The sequence below is a fragment of the Pogoniulus pusillus genome, chromosome 23 (genome assembly GCF_015220805.1).
Source record: "Pogoniulus pusillus isolate bPogPus1 chromosome 23, bPogPus1.pri, whole genome shotgun sequence".
Classification (NCBI taxonomy): domain Eukaryota; kingdom Metazoa; phylum Chordata; class Aves; order Piciformes; family Lybiidae; genus Pogoniulus; species Pogoniulus pusillus.
Window position 1 is genome coordinate 12,460,046 of NC_087286.1, and position 19,764 is coordinate 12,479,809.

At 38.8% G+C, this 19,764-nt stretch overlaps 1 long non-coding RNA gene across 1 annotated transcript in view; it reads left to right on the forward strand.

Annotated features, from left to right (window-relative positions):
* The window catches only part of LOC135185820 (uncharacterized), a 42,436-nt gene extending 22,916 nt beyond the window's left edge, over positions 1–19,520 (forward strand). Inside the window, exon 3 of the long non-coding RNA XR_010306635.1 lies at positions 19,391–19,520. This is a non-coding gene — a long non-coding RNA (uncharacterized LOC135185820). The remainder of the gene's footprint in view (positions 1–19,390) is intronic.
* Positions 19,521–19,764: the final 244 nt, after the last annotated feature.

Genomic DNA, 19,764 nt, shown 5'->3' on the forward strand with positions numbered 1-19,764 from the left:
TCATTCTTTAGTATAAATAATCAGATGAATTTTGCAATTTGCATTCAGCCACTTGTGCTTTCACTTGCAGGTCTTAATTAGGATCACTGCTGCATCTTGTAGACAGCTAGACTATTAGTATTGTTGGTAGCTTGCCACCATGTTTGGCAGCCCAACAGAATTGCAAAGAATCAAAAATAAGCCTATTAAAAAAGTCAGGAAAGCCAAAAGCCTTTCTGAAAGCTTTAATCTAGGTTTCCATATGCTGTACCTTTGCTGAGGGTGAGAATTAATTCTCAACCCACTGGTCTCTTTCCATCTATCAGAGCATTTCCTCTGAATACCATTCCAGAAGAAATGTTGTTGGTTTACTGTCAGCCTGGAAGTTGATTATCATTTTCAGATTTTACTGCCTTTCATATGAGCACTCTTGAGAAGGTTGCTTAGGACTAAAAAATACTTTTCTTGCCTGTAATTACATTTGAATAGAACAATGGATGTACATCTTTAAGACAAAACAGAATGCACCCTCATGTTTTTGTTACACTTTATGCCACCTTCCTTCATGAGGTTAGTTTTATTGGCAAATTTGGAGTCCACTAACTCTGAGGAACAGATCATTAAAATCAGACAGACTATAGACCATGATAAAGAAAAGCCAGGAGAAAGACAATGGCAGTTCTATTTTTGCCTCGACTGGGAGTCTTTTTTTAGACCATAGGTTTTTCCATTCCCTTTCTTCCCCTTTGCTGTGTCCATTGAATGTGTAATTCACACTCAATGCTTTGCTCATTCTATGAGTTTGTCTAATACATAAGGTAACAGGCTGTCAGTTTTTCTTGGAAGCTAAACAGAATATCAATAAAAGCAACAAAAGAATGATAATTATAACCTTAGAGAAAACAATTAGCTCCTTGTTAAGCTGATCTACAAAAGATATAAATTACTGATTAATATGTAAGCTTCATTCTGGAATACCAGAGAGTAAATATCCAGGGAACCACACAGTTATAGAGGGAACAAAGCAATCAGTCTTATGTTTGTTTGCTAAGAAAGAGCATCTGGCTCTTCTCATCCACAACACCTGCATCCTAACAGTGTTTCCCTTCCTTATGTGACTTTCAGGTAGAAGAGTATTATGAGGTAATCTAAAGAAATAAGAAAGCAATATCTTCTGAAGTTATTTGCATAACTATTTCTTTAGAAATTTCAGGAGTGGGAAGGAGGCACCTAAATAAATCTAACAGGTTGAAGAATCTCCTATGTATCAGCCCAGCATGTAACAGCACTAGGAGCTCCAAAGAGAACCTCTCTTGTTCGAAGTCAAATCTCTTCTTTAATCTCTGTCACAGATGAAATCTAGAGGACAATGCAGACAATATAGTACTTAACAGATATGTTTTTTTCCCTTTTGGATGGTGCTGTCCTTATTTTATCTTAAGAGGGATCTTCTCAGAAAGATGAAATGTGCAGTGATTTCATTCCCAGAAGCAGATGAACTTTTCCTTGTTCAAGTGATTCGATGCAGTACATTACGAACACAGCAAAATTCACAGCACTGAGAAATATATCCAATTTATTTTCAAATGCTTTCACAATTCCTTGTTTGCTGCCAGTATTTGTAGTCACTCTGTATTGGTTTATGTTCCTTCTCATCTTTCCACTTGTCTAACCCTAGCCATAACCCTATCCCTATCTCAAACCTGAACACTAAACCAAAACTTGAACCTGAACCTAAATACTAATGCCCTATTCCTAACCCTAAACCTAACCCTGATTCTAACACCTGACTCTAGCTCTTGTGTTTTGTTCTGTGTCACTCACTGTAAGAAAGACATAGAGGTGCTGCAGCATGTCCAGAAAAGGGCAATGAGACTTGTGAATGGTCTAGAGCACAAGTTCTATGAGGAGTGGCTACGGGAGCTGGGATTGTTCAGACTGGAGAATAGAAGGCTGAGGGGAGACCTCATTGCTCTCCACAGCTCCCTGAAAGGTGGTTGGAGTGAGGAAGGGGCAGCCTCTTCTCCTTAGTGGCAAGCAACAGGACCAGAGAAATGGTTTCAAGCTGTGCCAGGGATGGTTTAGGCTGGATATTAGGAAGTATTTCTCCACTGAAAGGGTTCTCAAATATTAGAATGGTCTGCCTAGGGTAGTGCTGGAGTCACCATCCCTGGGGGTGTTCAATCACTGTGTGGAGCTGGTGCTTAGGAACATGGTTTAATGTTGACCCTTCAGTGCTGGGTCAAAGATTGAACTGGATGATTTTGCAGGTCTCTTCCAACCAGATACGTTCTGGGATTCTGTATATTCCAACAGAAGCCCATCTTGGTGACCCACAGTTATTTTTGGATTTGCTTTGAAGATGAGGATGATGTCTTAATACATACATTTATCACTGCTGGAAATTTTATCTATTTCTGATAGAATTACTTTTTCGAGGTTAATCTGACTTATCATCCTTTCCAGTATTTCTGGTATGAAAATGAGTAACACAGAAATTCTTGCTACTTTAATGCTTTTGTGCATATATAATAAGCATTTTCCTAATGCCTGCTACAGACACGGGGAGAAAATGGAAAACTCAAGATACTAAAATTAAATGAAGCTCAAAGGAACAAACGGAAGAAACAGGGAAAGTTGCACCTTAGTGACTTTTCAGCCTGAAACCATCATATGGCAATTGCTGTTAGAAGAAGTACAGGTGGTCATTTAAAAGTCAAAAGACAGAATACAAAACATAATCCGATTACTTTCAATGCCACTATCATAAGGTCAGTGTCAGATTCTTTTGCTGCTTGACTGATGATTTTTGGTTTGTAGATCTGGCAGCACTCCAGGTGGTGTCTGTGCTGCCACGAGCCCACCCGTGGATCTTTCATTAAAGTACCAGGATATTAATAGTGTCCCAGTAATACCACATCAAGTTCTCTGAACTGGCTCCCTTACAAGAGAAACAGACCTCATCCCTTGCACACCAACTGGCTGTGGTCCTTGTAGTCTCTACCCATCTGCTTTTTCCATGTGCTGACCACCATGACTATTTTTCATTTCTAGGCCAGGGTGGCCTGTATGTGCAAGTCTACTGCTGCTACACACTAAGTAGTACTCTAAACTTTACACATACAAATACAATTCAGTATGTTACAAGTAGAAATAGAGATTAATATCATCCTGGTGAAAACAACTAGGGTCTGTTATACAACCAAAACACCATTTTAAGATCTTCCTGCTGTGAGATAGGACCACAAGAGTAAACATTAATCCTAGAAAATTTGGACTCTGCGGGTCCCAGAATTATGAAATTAGTGCAATTATATCCCAAATATACTTAGAGTAAATCTCCCCAACCATGCAATTAGAACTTGAACTGATCCAATTATGTCATGTAATGGTGTAGAGTAATTATGCATAATGACACAATTATAATTTGTGATTATATCGTAAAAAAGACTTCTGAAAGTTTCAGAATGAATATTGGGCACAAACTGTCACTCTTCTTTTTAAAACTGAGAAAAAAAACCCCTCATCTATTTCAGACATCCATTCTAAAATATTTATGCCATGTTGCAAGAAAATGATACATTAACTTAAAACAAAATTTTAAAGGATGACTCAGAAATGTGGTTGCTTAAAAATGATTTCTAAGGAAAGAATCACAGAGCCACAGAATCACAGGATCTTAGAGGTTGGAAGGGACTCCTAGAGATCATCCAGTTCAATCCACTGCCAGAGCAGCATCTCTTAGGGCAGGTCACAAAAGAATGCATCCAGGTGGGCTTTGAATGTCTCCAGAGAAGGAGATTCACTCTGTGGACAGCCAGGAGAAGGTAAATGAAGCATTCACTGCATCAATGTCAGAAGCTCTTTGAAATGTACTTATTTAAAAGATGTGAAAGGAAATTTTTGTCATGTCTCTTAGAATTTCTGCCTAGTAGTCTGTCCTGACACTTTTCATCACAGTACCTCAGCACTCTTCCTAGTAGTTATTGAGAGCATCTCTACGAAGCAATGCTCTCTCTATACATATAAAAAGATAGCAAGGAAAGGTTAAAAATTTATATACACATGTTTTTATAACAAGAGATTATAGGTTAGGGCTAGTAGTGATTTTATTACTGTTTTTCAAAGCAGCTTCTCTTTAGCTGAGAGAAAACAATACACATCTATTACAGAGATGTTGAAGGTGGAATATCTCTCAGGAGACACCTGCCAGCTCTTGTATTTCTCACTGAGACTGAAGTCACAGTTACTCACTGAAAAGATGTTCTGTCTTCCTTGCCTGAACAATGGCAGTGAATCCAAGTGGCTGATAACAGCATCATGCTGTTAATCATGGGCAGGCCTGGAAAATGCTGTGGATAAGTCCAGATATTCTTGTTCTAATACTGAAAGAAGTAACAGGTAATTTCAGGTTATCTTTGTAGACATCCCTATAGCTTACTTCTGCATTATTATAAGAGTGAAGACAATGACCACCACCTTTCCTGTGAATGAACTCCACATCTCTTATCCCTTATTATTTGCATGAAATGGATTATGATACCAAACAAGCATAAATTTATACCTTTTCTTTTCTCATACAGCTTAGCTGTTCAAAATGCTTCTCCAAAACCCCTTCTGAATTATCATTCAGCATGGCATTTACAAACAGTAAGAAATTTTGATTCTAAAGATACTTCTAACATGACATTTGTCACTTGGGATGGGATTAATCTGACTAAATTGTGGACATCTGCTTTGAGTTAATTGTATAGGCATCCCACTGTTATTATGGTGGATTAGTGAATATAGTAAATTCTTCTCTCACTGAAGAAGATTTTTGAAGGAACTGGCATGAATCAGCCTGGAAATGTCTGTTCTCAATTTATAGAGAACAAATAATGTCACTATATCCAAGGAGAATAGGATCTTTCCTTTTGGACAGCAGTAATAACAAAACTATCGGTAAATTAATTTTTTACCTTGTATTTATCACTGGAAAAGGTGCTTTGCAGGTGTATCAGCTGTTGAAGCTCTAGGTAGAATTATTCATGGCCAACAAATTTCTGTTTCAGTCTGAATTTTCTCAACTTTGGTGTTATGGAAGACTTTCTTATTTTATAAGATGGTTGAAGATACAGACATTTCACACACATTTGTATCTGGGCTGTTCTGAGCACTACTTTGTTCTATCTAAGTTGCTTTCTTAGTCCAATAGCACCAGCATACAGGGTTTTGAAAGGAGAGAGAGTGTCCTTTCTTATGCCAAACGATGAAGGCAGGAAAAAGAAAGCTTTGAGAGTTGCAGATTCACAAAAAAAGACTCTGAGCAGCAAAGCTTACCCGAATTAAAAAAAAAAAACAAAACCAAACATTTTTCTTTTAAAGAAGTTTTTATTTTTCCTGGTCTTGTTTTTTCCTAGGTTTACTTTGATACAGGCTATATTTTTATTTTTAACCTTTTAGTTAATAGAGATTATCTGAAAATTCAAGAATGAAAGTCACATCCCCAGGTAAATATATTCACCTGAGGTGCAGGAAGTTTCCACTTGCATTCGTGTTTGGTCATGCTGCCTCTTTCCAGGACAAGTAACAAAGATATTCTACACAATTCTGGATTTGAGGTAAATGCTAAATTTTATCTTGAACCAGAGAGATCTTGTGGACAACATCTGTGAGAAAAATTTGGGGGTTGGCGATTTAAAAAAACCCTCAAACCGATAAAAATAAAATGTCTTAGATTTCCAAGCCAGATTTTCTTTCTGCCAAGAGAGAGTGAAGAAATAAATTAATACAAAGGTAAGATTTGTTCACTATGACAAGAGAAAGGATAAGGAGTAGGACGGACAATGAAGAGAACCCTGTCTGAGGTCTTCCAGTGGGGACAGGTGGAAGGACATCCACATCAAAGTAGTTAATAGAAGGGAACAAAGGAAGGCGTCCCAGTAGGGCTTGTGGACATGAATACCTATTGCTCAGGCAGTAGTTACTCACAGATCCTGGCACAGTCTCCTAGACAGTAACTATGGAAGCAATAACTCAGCATGAAAACACAGCAAAGAAGACTGAACTTGGAGAGCAATGATTCTGATGATGAACAGAACAACAATAACCTGAGTACTGTCTGGTCTTGAAACGAGATATTTCAGCTCTTGTATGTAACTTCATTGGAACAATATGTGCTAAATGGCATTGCCTTCTCTGGCTGTTTCTTAATGAATGCATCTGACAAATTAGTGCACATTTGGTGTGTATAGAGAGTGCACCAGCACTGACAGCTTTAATTAAATAATCAGTTGTTATGTGTGATGTAGCTACTTAAGATTATTACCGAGAAGGCTTTCTTCACTGTCTGCAGCTTTGGTACCTAGATAAAGGGTAGTCACATCCTACTGGACAGCTTCCAAAGAAATGGTAAGAATTTAGCAAGTATTAAGTACTGAATCCAAAGCAAATATTTAGTAAGCTGCCCTTTTTAATCTTTCATATTGCTAGTGCTAATAAAAGCCAAGCAAGAGGATTTGAATTTAGATATTCTGGGGAAATGTGCCAAGCTCTGCAGCTCAACTGCTCTGAGTTCTCATCCGATTCTTTTACAATAGAGTGTGGCGGGTTGGAAAAGTCACTCCCTATCTTCTTAACATCCATTTGGCACCAAACCATTTGTTTTTCAGGGAGTTATACTCTGAACAAAAACTAGGAGATGGTCACAGAAATATTCTCTGGTAGATGCTTGGAAGAACAATTGCAGAGGTTGAAGAGTTCACATTCATTGGACTGTCCTTGGACCAACTGTCCAAGTTTATGCTGAAATTTTGTTTGAGGCATTTCCATCAGTAAAGATCATAAACACTCACAAACACATTCCCATAGCTACTTAGAGGCATTAAAACATTCAAGTCAATGTTATTACTGTAAAGCCAAGAATAAATTTTCAGCCTAGATCAAAAAGCCTATTGCTCTACAAATAGGTTAGTGGTACTTAAGGGCAAATGGTCTCACAAAAGCATATGCAGCTCTGGGTACGGACCCAAATGGTCAATGCTAATGAAAAAATAAAGGAGAGTATTTGGTGACCTTTGCCGGTTGTGTATGTAGATAGGTAGAAATCTCTGGCCTGAAGCCTTAGAAGTCTTGGCACTCTTTGTTGCTGATCCTTCTATATGGTCAGGAGTGACAATAGCCCTCCAAGAAACTAATCTGAGACAAAGCCTCTTTCACATTAAGTTTCTGCTGACTTTTTCTGGACTAATAACTGTGTATAAGAGAGTGTCTGTGTGGTTATTACATGATTTCTTGAGGTGCAGAGGTAGGCAAAGACACTGAAATAGGAACATATTCATAGAATCAGAGAATGGTTTAGTTTGGAAGGGACCTTAGGGATCTTCTACTCCAAACTCTCTGCCATGGGCAGGGATACCTCTTGACTAGACTCAGCTCCTCTACCTCATCGAACCTGACCTTCAACAGACAGGAGGCAGCCACAACCTATGGGAAACCTATTCCAGAGCCTCACCAGTCTTGTACTGAAGAACTTCTTCCTCAGCTCCAGTCTAACCCTGCTCTGCCTCGGCTTCAAACCATTCTCCCATGTCCTGTCTCAGACACCCTCATGAAAAGTCCCTCTGCAGCCTTCCTGTAGGATCCCTTCAGGTATTGGAAGGCAGCTCTGAGGTCCCCCCAGAGTCTTCTCCAGGCTGAACGCTCTCAGCTCCCTCAGCCTATCCTCATGGCAAAGGTGCTCCAGCCCTTGCATATTACTCTTTTCTCATTTTTCAAAGCATTTTCATATATTGCTTCCTGTAATGAATTTTCCTATTGTCTTCCACAGCATCCAGGTGGTTTTTTTTAATGGTTATGTAGGGTTTTTTTCAGATGTAAATTATTTCTCACAATGAACTCTCTAGCAAATTATGCTAATGTTCATAAATATTCTCCATGATTAATTTAAACGATCAGATCAGTTCTTAGAAAAGAGCTAGTTATGGAAAACAAAACAGAGTTATTTTACTAATTCAACCACTAACTGCTGTGAGCAATTTGTGACTGCATGCTTTCAGGAGAGAACTACATTGTGTCACTGAGAGAAATTATGCTTTGGCATGAATGAAATGGCAACTATTATCATACTGATAGCATCTCTATTTCTAATTAGGCTCTAATTATCCTTAAAGCATTTGACTTTTCTTAGTAATTTCTAAGATTTTCTTTTTATTGGTAATATTCTTTTGTCTTATGATAAAAATCTCTGTCATTTATCACACAGGGCTGTCTACATTTAAGCAAAATTTAATTTTCTATGGATATCTTTATTCTTGAAGTACTGATAGTACATAAGTGTGAAACAATGTAAAATTAAGGGCTGCTCTAATTCATACTATAAAGAAGAGCCTATGATCCTTCTTGGTTTATGTGAGGCAAAAAAATAATAAAAATACCCCATAATTACATTCCTTGTAACAATTTCACTCATTGAAAAACAAGGAGCAACACTACATTTTAGTTACAGAATCATAGAATGGCTCAGGTTGGAAGGGACCTCAGAGATCATCTACTCCAACCTCCCCACCGTGGACAGGGACACCTCTCAAGTAGACTGTTGTAATGAGTTTGGTCCACTGCAAGAGACAAATGTACACATTTAAATATTCGTTATTTTTCTGTAGCCTCTTGACTTTTGGAATGGAAGTTTTGTATTTCCTTCACCCTAGAGAAAATCAAAAGAGTAGCCATTAGCTGCACAACAGTCTTGTGGCAATTAGAGAAAGGCATTTTCAAATCATCCATTAGTTCTTTTGTGTTACCTAATGTGACAGGGTTTACAGATTACTGCTCAGAAGAAAATATCCATCTAGGCCAGATCCTCTGAACAAGACCTCGTGTCAGCAGAGGAGAAACAACCTTTAACAGCACAGTTTTGAATTCTTTGTTACATATTGACTCAAAGGTTTTTAAAATGTCTTTGCCCTGCATTCAGTATCATGAACACACAGGTGAAAGATCTTATCATTCCCTGAAAGCAGTTTCTATTCTCATTAAAATGAATGACAAAATGTCCAATTAATTTAGCAGTCACAGACATAACTCTGGAATTTACCCAGTGCTAGTGGGTGGTGTGGCAGGGTTGTGAAAGTGTTTTTCTTCTGCTTCTCTTACTGGAGAACTAATCCATCATATCAAGGTGACGGCATGAGAGTGTTTGCCTTATGCACAGACAAGCTTTTAGATTTTTGTAATGTTAAATTGAAAGGTATATTTAGGGCTGATGTTTCCTCTAACTTAGTCTGGTTCAGCTGACCATTTTGGCAGGTGCATGGCTTTGAGGCTGTGAACATTGCTGTTTAAAGTCAAATGCAGCTCACGTGCTTTAAAAGCTATGGGGCGGTCTGAGATCGTTACATGATCCAACACGTAGAAAGAAGGATAGGCTTCAAGACTGCACAAGCCATAAGGACTTTTCTAATAAGCAAAATGAAAACAAGATAGAAAAGAGTAATATTTTATAAACCAGAATGTAAACCCCATGTTATCTGAGTGATGCCAATCTTGCTTCAATTTCTACTTTTGCTGCCATAATCTGCTTCGTGTGGGTGCATACAGGGAGCAAAGCCCCACACCTGTGCATTGGGAAGGCCACCCTCTTCAGGAAAACAGGTGGATATTTTATTTATCACTTCCCCAGGAAGAACACATTTACTACAAAGTCTTGCTTTGCTTCTCTGAGAGAGGGTGCTTAAGAGCTTGCAAATGTACAGTGGAATCTGTTCAAGATCGAAACAGGCAAGTGAGATAAAACAAAGAATATAAATCCTCCGAAGAAAAGCCATGATCCAGTTAAGGTAAAAGAGAAAGCAGTTAACTGCTTGCTAACGATACAGTCACCATTTGCCTAGGATAGAGGTTTCAGTCTGCTCAGTCTTGAGCATTCACATGAACTAAAGCTGCTCATCGCCACAGAGAAGCCCTTAGGCCATTGCAGAACACATTTGCCAAACAGACATTATCTCAGCCTTTGCTAACCTAATTAAAGACATTCTGTCACATAAAACAATGTGAAACTGGAAAAACCTGAAACACTGAACCCTGTTTTGAAAGACTTGCACTCTTTATGTTGTTTGCTTAGCACACCTTACATGCTTTATTCAAAGCTTTCCCATTTGCAGCATTTTAGTGTGTCTGCTTCAGCTCACTTTCCTGTGGAAGCAGCATGTGAAGAAGCAGCCTAAGTTCTGAGAACTAAGGTGGGCAATACCATTGCAGCCAACTAATGAAACAGATGAGGATATTAGGAGGTGGATATTTGATTAGAAAAACATCAAAACTTCCTCTGTATGTTCTATCTGCTCTGAATACTAGGTAGAAATGTCTGCTCTTTCTCTGTTTTCACAGTTAGCCCTGCAGATTACACTTTGGACTGACTTCAGTGGAATTCCACTGTCTACTTTCTGTGTGAAAAACAGGGGGCTAGAATACTCCTCCATCCATTGGAATGGGCTGCCCAGGGAGGTGGTGGAGGCACCGTCCCTGGGGGTCTTCAAGAAAAGACTGGATGAGGCACTTAGTGCCATGGTCTAGTTGACTGGATAGGGCTGGGTGATAGGTTGGACTGGATGATCTTGGAGGTCTCTTCCAACCTGGTTGATTCTATGATTCTATGATTCTATGATTTGTAAGGGGAATGGCAGTGTTCTTGTTATTCTGAACAAGTCTAAATACACATCACAGGCATATGTCCTCATTAAAATGCAAGTAAGATTGGAGAAAGGAAGAAGAAAAAGGAGGGATAACTTCATAAAGCTAGGAAGGAAATAATTTCATCAGTCTGAAGCATAGCAGAGGATAGTATTGTGGGCATAAGGGTGATCTCAGAGTTGCTCTGCACTAGAGAGCCATGTGCTTTTGCACTCAGAACAAATTAGATATCACACAAACTCTTTCATTCTTGTATTGCTGCATACTTTGAAGTCCTTCCTGTGCCACAAAGTGCTCTACTGAAAATGGAACTGCAGATTCCAGCTCAGACTTCTGATTGCCAAGTTAATACTCAAGGTATATTTAGTCTCAACTTGAATCAGGTGCCCAGTCTAGAAGTGCAATCTCCTTTTATTTGTTCCATGGCCAGTGGTGATAAATATGCACCTTTCCACACAGTGGTGACAAAGAATCTGCCACAGCAATGCTGGCTTTATATGTCAAGCTTGTGGGATGGTGGGATTCATCTCACTCAGGTTAGGACACCTAGCTGTAGATAAGCTACCTTCAGATTCCAAAAAGCAAATGTATGGGCATTTGCCCCAGTTAGATGCTTATCTTAAAATGGATTGCAGTATGGAAACATCTGATTTATCCTTTGAATCTTGATGGTGTCTCCAGTAATTTCTTTCAATTCAAATGTTTAAGTTGTGAATGCCCAAGGCTGGGCAGATGACTCACTCCTTGTGTTGAAAAGCCTCCTTTAACAGTTAGTCATATTCTGAATCCAATGAATGACTATTCCACTTTAAGTCATGCATATGCAGTCTACTATGTGATTTTTCTCAGAATAGGAGCTCTTTTTCAACAGGTGTTCTCTGACTCCATCAGTTTTTCTATTTCCCTTGTAATGTCCATGGTTAAGCAGCTCCTTTCAATAACTCCCGCTAAAGGATGTTTTGCTGCTTTTCTTTGGGTTTTCTCCAGTCAATGTTACAGTCTATGTAGGCTTCCATGGCTACCTTTGATGTCTACACAGAGAAAGAGAGAGACTGGGCAACAGAAATAATCTGTTCTCCCTGCATGGTGTAAGCACACCTGTGGCCCATGAGTGGGTATCTGGAATATTTTGGATGCACTGAAGTAGTTTTATAGTGCTGGAGGCAGGGAGTATGGGAATTAAGTTGTGGAGTCTAGACCATATAGGTTTAAAGGCTCAGTAGTATTCATGAACAGCATCACTGCAGGACAAGACCTGATGATTTATTGGCCCTTCCTTCTCTTTCCACTAGAATCTGTTCCATTGTGAGAGAATTTCTGTTCCTGCTTACCTGCAAAGATAGCAGGACCTAATTGTCAGAAATCTTGTATTTCGTATAGCCTTTGTATTATTTCCATTTGATCCTCTCTCCAGTACTTTCAGGAGACATGTCTTTAAGTCCAAGCTAAATGAATGTATTGTTCAACTGGTTCTTCCCAGCTGATAGCCTAGATAGAAAGGTAAGGAGTAATTCTATCCATTTGAAAAATGCTATTCTGTCTTTACTGGAAGAAGAAAGGGAAAGGAAAAGCAAGGCAAGAAAAAAGAAATGCAAGGAAAAGGCAAGGCAGAGGAAAAGAAAGATTCTACAATGTGTTTAGATCCTCATGCACTCAAAACCATGAATGAATAAGAAGAGCAGAGGAGACAAAGAGGACAGATGGCAGCACTTTTTTTTTTCCCTCTACTCTTCTTTTCAACACCTAATTGACTTACTGTGGAACTTGCTAAATGATTCTTAAAACTCTCTGTCAGGGACAGTGTGGATCAGTGAGATGGATGCATGGGTAAGAGCAAGGAATGGTTTGGAAAATCATAAAACTTGGCTAATTTATTGCATGAATTACAAGATTGAAGAAATACAAGAAGAGCAGCAAAACATATATTTCAACTACACAACTGAAATGAATGTCCTTAGGAAGTGGAAGATTACACTTCTATTTCTTTTCTTTTTATTTATTTTAAGACACCACTTTTCTTCCTGAGTGATACATTTCTGATGGGTGGGAGTTTAGAGTGAAGATACTGTTTGTTATGTCATATTTTATATATATATATATATATACCAATGAAGCTAATGCTGAAACTTGCATGACTAGCAATAGACATGAATATGATACAAGAGGAAGAGTAGATGAGTTTGCCAAACTGAGATGAGGAAGAGACTTGAGAAGATACTCTGACTGTGTTCATACTGGAAGATGTTACAGCAGGGGACAACCAGAATGAATAAAGTGGAAGAATTATTTCACAAAGGGAAATTAGAAAAGGATGCTTTTTCTAGTTTATGAATAATGAGGGTTAAACCAGCTTGATCTTCATAGGTTCCCTAAAGTTACAAACACCAAGTTGAAAAGATCTTTCCCAAGGCAGGAAGAAACCAGTTTCATCTGACCCTGGCACAGAAACAAAAGGCTTCTCATTTTCTGAATCGTAAGGCCTGGCTTAGTTATCCTGTAACAAGAAACTCAGCTGGATTCAACATCTTAGGAAATCTTAGCATCCTAGAACATTAGTGGTTGGAAGAGACCTCCAGAGATCATCCAGTCCAACCCCACTGCCAGAGCAGGGCAGGTCACACAGGAAGGCATCCAGGTGGGTTTTGAACATCTCCAGAAAAGGAGACCCCACAACCTCTCTGGGCAGCTTGTTCCAGTGCTCCATCACCCTCACCATAAAGAAGCTTCTTGTGTCCACATGGAACTTTCTGTGTTCCAGCTTATACCTTCTGGTTCTTGTCCCATTACTGAGCACTACTGAAAGGAGACTGGCACCTTCATCTTGTCAATTAGCTCGCTGGTGGTCCAAAAAGCAGAAGACAGTACTTTAGGTAAAATAATAAAGGCAGAAATTTCTCCCTTTATTGATTTCATTTGAGCAGATTTTCACTCTGCTAAGATGCTAATGATAGTGTCTGAGCAGCTGCAGATTACCTGAAAACATGCTCCACCAGCAAAGACCCAAACAGCTGGGAAAAAATGGCCTATGTGAAGCAATTTCCTGACACAGCAGTATCTGGGTACAGACCTAACATCACTGACATCTTTTTTCTGTCTCTTTTAATCCTGTTTTAATTCAGGGATAAGGGATATGGATTTTCTATTTTAATACACTTGGTGACTGTAAAGCTACTGTGCAAACAGATGCAATATAAAGAATTGGAGTATGGATTAATGTTACAAGGCAGGTGATGTGATTAATGATCCACTTTGCCATTTATCATTGACATCACCTATGCTTAGATTCAGAGAGATGCCACAGAGACATACAGAACACCTGCATATGTGGAGCATGCACAATATTGCCAGATATTGTTTCAATAAATTTGATTGCCTTACCCATTACTGCTTATATTTGGAGAGAAGGTGATAGGGGAATAAGTAAAGTTAAAAAACCAAAGATGTTGATTAAAAAAACTGCAATGGCAAGACAGATAATTTGGGAAAAGAATACCTTTTTTTTTTTTCCTGATGTGCAGAACAGGCACATTTTTATAAGTAATTTGGAAGATTTCAGATGGAAGATTTAGGAATCTAAATATATCCTTCAAATGCTAAATCATATCATTGACATTTCATTTTATCTTCCACTTTCCACTTCCTTTTTACACAATATACCCACATATTTAAGTAATATTATACACAATACATTTTTCCTTCCATTTTTTGTCTGTAAACAGAAGGGTTGATTCATTTTTATGACTTCTTATTTTACTGAGAAGGAATTGGCTTAAAATTATATCACTCTTCTCTCACAAAAATATCTTCACACAGCTTTTAGTGTATGTGGAGTTAAAGCTTCATGTTACTGGAAGAAAGAGATCAGAGTCACAGAATCACAGAATGTTAGAAGTTGGGAAAGACCTCCAGAAGTCAGAGTCAAATCCCCCTGCCAGGGTAGTCCACACAGGAATGCATCCAGATAGGTTTTAAAAGTCTCCAGAGGACAGTCCATAACCTCTCTGGGCAGCTTGCTCCAAGGCTTTGTCACCCTCACCATACAGAAGTGTCTCCTCATGTTGAGATGAACATTTTTGTGTTCAAGTTTGTCTGTTGTTCCTTGTCTTATTACTGCACAGTACCAAAAATAGCTTGCCCCCCTCCACTTGACACCCACCCCTCAGATATTGATAGACGTTGATCAGATCCCCTATCAGCCTTCTCTTCTCCAGACTTAGCCCCAGGGCTCTCAGACTCCATAGGGGAGATGCTCAAGTCCCTTAATCTTGCCTCTCCTTTGGACTCTCTCTGGCAGATCCCAGCAAATCTTTGGAAGACTCCTTACTTTTTATCTCTATTTCCATATCAATAATCTGGTCCTATTGCTACCAAAGTGAATGTGAGGTTTGTGATTTTTCTCAAAGGCAGTAGAATCTGTTTTCTGAGGTGACACTTCCTTAAGAATTAATTCCCTGCTAGTTTTTCCTCAGCTGCATTATTTTTATGAGAAGACAGCAACATTTGAATAACCACCTAATATCTCAGTAATTCATAGAATCATAGAATCATAGAACCAACCAGCTTGGAAGAGACCTCAAGATCATCCAGTCCAACCTAGCACCCAGCCCTGTCCATTCAACTAGACCATGGCACTAAGTGCCTCAGCCAGGCTTTTTTTGAACACTTCCAGGGACGGTGCCTCCACCACCTCCCTGGGCAGCCCATTCCAATGCCAATCTCTTTGTGAAGAGGCTCCTCCTAACATCCAGCCTGTATCTCCCCCAGCACAACTTGAGACTGTGTCTCCTTGTTCTGTTGCTGGTTGCCTGGGAGAAAAGACCAACCCCCACTTGGCTACAGCCTCCCTTCAAGTAGCTGTAGCTGTGATCAAATTTGAAACTATTTATAAACTGCAATTTACAGCTGTGTATTTGTTTTGTACTTTTTCAACTAGAACTTTTATTATTGCTTTCAATTTCACTTTTTAATATTTCTTTAGCTTTACAGTTTGCAGGGCAATGATGCCAATAGCATCTTTTCATAAAGAAGTCTGTGTTGAAAAGATATATTGTCAGAAATGCACAGAAATGTATCTACATGGTGTCAGAAATAACCCCTTTACATATGGCCTATTGTTATGGGAGACAATATTTATGTTAGCCTGCAATTCTTTTCCAGTTATTATGTGAAATACTGCATTTGAAAATGGCTGCTGCTCTATCTCATGCAAATTTTAGCTTGTGCAGTTCTTCTTCATTATTATTTTAGTGCTCATCAATATTTCATGGCAAAAAAAATTAAAAATAAAAAAGTGTTTGCATTGGCTGATGAGGGTGGATGCCATCCCCTCCTCTACATAACAATTGGCATTTATAAGTTGTCCATTATTAATAATTTCTTGGGTTAGGTTTTACATCTATTACTAAGAACTACTTAACAGCTGATGGGCACTTTAAGTCTACCTGCATGATCAAAATTATACAGCAAATTGCTACTTCGTGCTTGCAAGCTCAGTGCTGATAAGGGAGGGACTTTTTAGGATATCAGGGAGTGACAGGACTAGGGGGAATGGAGCAAAGCTGCAGATGGGTGGGTTCAGACTGGACGTGAGGAGGAAGTTGTTCAGCATGAGAGTGGTGAGAGCCTGGAATGGGTTGCCCAGGAAGGCAGTTGAAGCCCCATCCCTGGAGGTGTTTAAGGCTATGAGCAATCTTATCTAGGGTAGGATGTCCCTGCCTATGTCAGGGGACTGGAACTAGATGATCCTTGTGGTCCTTTCCAACCCTGACTGATTCTATGATTCAGGTTTCTTGTACATACCTGTTCTACTATCCAAATGTTTGCTTTAATTTTCCTTAAAGGAACAGAATTCAGATGCAAAGGCATTTTGTATTTGTTTCCTTTAGTACATTACTGAGCTGAAACTGTGAGATATTGTAATTAATTAAAAAAATATAATTTGAAGAGCTTATAACACCATCATAACAAGATTAAGTAAAATAAATCAAAGCCAATTTGTGCTTGGTGGTTTGGGGAATAACATTTCTGTCAAGTTGTTGTACAGTAATCATTAAAACATGGGAATAATCCACCTCCTAATTAAACAACAATAAACAATTGTCAATGGCACATAATTGTTAAAAGTCAACAAAGGAAGCATTAGTGTAAACAAAGATTAGACATAGTTCTTGAAAATCAGAATGGGAATATTATTTAGTGCCTGCCAGAGCAGACTAGGCACAATAAATATTTGCAATGCTGGAGTCACAAATACTTCTATCGGCATCATTTAGATAGTTGAGGAGCTGAGTGGTTTGGTGATAGCACAAGGAATGCATTTTATCTTCTGCCTTACCCTTGGGAACGGTTTTTACTCTCCATTGCATGTTTGCATTTTTTTCAAGACTCCTAGTCTAGGATCAGGCATATTTTCAAAATACTTTTTGGGTCAAATGGTTCAATTATACCTATTTCAGAAGCCACACACTGGTGAGATTAATTCAGTGGGCCTTGAATTGCTGTTCAGTTCCCAGCTAAGCTGAGCTAGAAGCTCATCTACGTGTGATAAGACATACATTCCTCCACAGAAACACATCTCCACACAGATATAAATATGTGTATGCTAGGTACTTAAGAGTAGATCTGCAGGGGTGCCCAGGTGCCTGACATGTACACCTTTAGTAATTAAGAATTTGCAAAGTCTTGTTTCAATGCAATTTAGGCATAGCTCAAATTCCACAGATGCCTGACAAATTGTCAGAGGGTAGGGAATGAGATTTCAGAACTCCTGGGAACTCTGCTGTGATTTCTTGTGCTTGTTGCCTTATTTTGTGAGTTTATTGATCTAGTGGAGGATGTCCCTGATGACTGCAGGGGAGTTGGACCTTTGCAGGTCTCTTCCAACCCAAACCAATCTACGGTTATGCAATTCTATGCCTTAAAAAGCAGTTCTATGGTTTTGAAATTTTTTGCTGGTGGTGCACATTCATTTACATGGTGTCCTGCAGACTTCTGGACTGTGAGAAAGAGGGAACAATAGTTAGCAAAAAACCTCAGACTAAAAGCAGAGCCTGGAAACATACACCAGGTGTAAATTCAATAGTATCCTACATGATCTTTAATGCCTTATCCAGGCACAACAGGTGACTTTTATTATTGTTGTAACTCTACTGACTTAGCAGCATTTGCTACTAGTGAGTCTGACTGGGCAGCTATTTTCTTCAAACAACACCTGTGGGGAGAAATCAAGCAAAGACTGGGATCAGGTTCTCAGTGCATACAGACACACTGCAGCTGCCTTCAGCTAATGTTCTAGGCAGTAATATTTATAAAGACATACATTAAAGTACCCAAGAAATAAAAGAGCAACAAAAAATCAGAAAAAACATGCAGTTGGGGATGCTGTAATGACTTCTGGTTTATGAATGAGTCATGGATTTTCTTTGGCTCTTTCGTTATGGAAGTGTCATTCATATTCTTCCAGGTTTACCCAGAAGCTAAATGCAGTCATTTACATCACAGTAGTTCACAACCTGTCCAAAGGAGAAGTGATGTAGTATTATGTTATTGGCAGCTTTTTCCCTTCTTTTTACAGTATCTTCATTATTAAAGCTCTGTGTGTTTTTGTTAAGCACAGCAATACTTTCAAAGAAACCATTTGGGACTCCATAACAATATCATTACTATGTCAGCTGAGGTCAGCTAATCCTGTCTATGAGCATCACATATATCATATGTATCGCGCTGAACAAATCCAAGAGGGAGCATAAACTCATTTATGTTCATTTTCCATATGTTAGCTGCTATTGCTGCTTTCAAAATCAGTTTCCAAGTTTATTTTCTTCAGGGGGCACTTATGAAGTGATAGAGGTATATGAAGGTACTTGATCAAGAAAGATCTATAGGGAAACCAAAATTATGGCATTAATGAAACAGTAGTTCCAATAGTGACATTCCCATTAAAGAAATGGAATTGTATTTTAAACAGAGAAGCTTGAGTAGCCACCAATTTGAAAGCTGCCATCTGGATAGACTGTTGATATGTATTAGAATAAAATTAGAGAACATTGATGACCTATTTGCAAGCACAGATTTCTAAACTGCTGCAGAGAAATTGTGTTTTCAGCAGTGAAAGGAGCTCTTGGTCAAAGAGTCAAAGGATGGAATTTACATGTTTGCTGATGTGGGTACTCTTCTTGCCTCAGACAAAAGAATACAGTTTGCATACTGCATAATCCTTGATTTATACTGTCTTGACTAGGATCTCCTTTGAGCAATGCCTTTACACTTGAGCTCAGTGGAACTGTTTTAAAGTAGTTATTTAGTATGGACATGTGTGGCAGAATCTGTCCCAATGTCATGTCCAATTCCTGTGCTTTCCCTTAAAAAAAAATAAAAGAGAAAAGAAAATTGTTGCTTCTCCCCTTCACACATGATATCTTGGAGCTCTTCCAGGGATAGTTATGTGTCCCATTAGACACTTGGTGAATCTTTTTCTTTTAATTAAAGAATATAAAGATTTTTATCTTTTTTTAACTTAGTCATTTAATGTTTTAATTAAGGAGATGTGATCCTGTTATTCAGAGATTAATTCAAGTGTATCATTGAAAGGGCAGCAGATGTGATAATATGCAACGAGGTTAGGGGCTTCATGGATATAATTCCCTGGCATAATGATTAGCACAATCCACTAATGAATTTGTCTCAGTAATTTTTAGGAAGGTAAAATTTTAGGGGTGGTTATTTTTCTTTTTCTTTCCAGTGAACAGGAGATTTTCTCAAAAGTGAATGGGGCTGTCCTGGAGAAAGCCACTGACAAATCCCTCACTGAGCCCTAGAGGAGAAGAGTCCCTGATCTAATTATTCCTCTTTTGAGAGGAAGGATTGGATAAGGTGACACACAAGGAGCTTTTCTCATCTGAATTGTTCTATGTTTCTCCTTTTTTGTGTAGGCAGAAAACATCATTTTCTAAAGAAAAAAAAGTTCATGAAATTCACTGCCCATTGACAGTGGGGCAGAAATACCTTGGAATTTCACAGAGCTTCACAGAACTTTAGGGGTTGGAAGGGACCTTCAGAGATTGAGTCCAACCCCCCTTACCAGAGCAGGATCATCCAGGGCAGATGACACAGGAG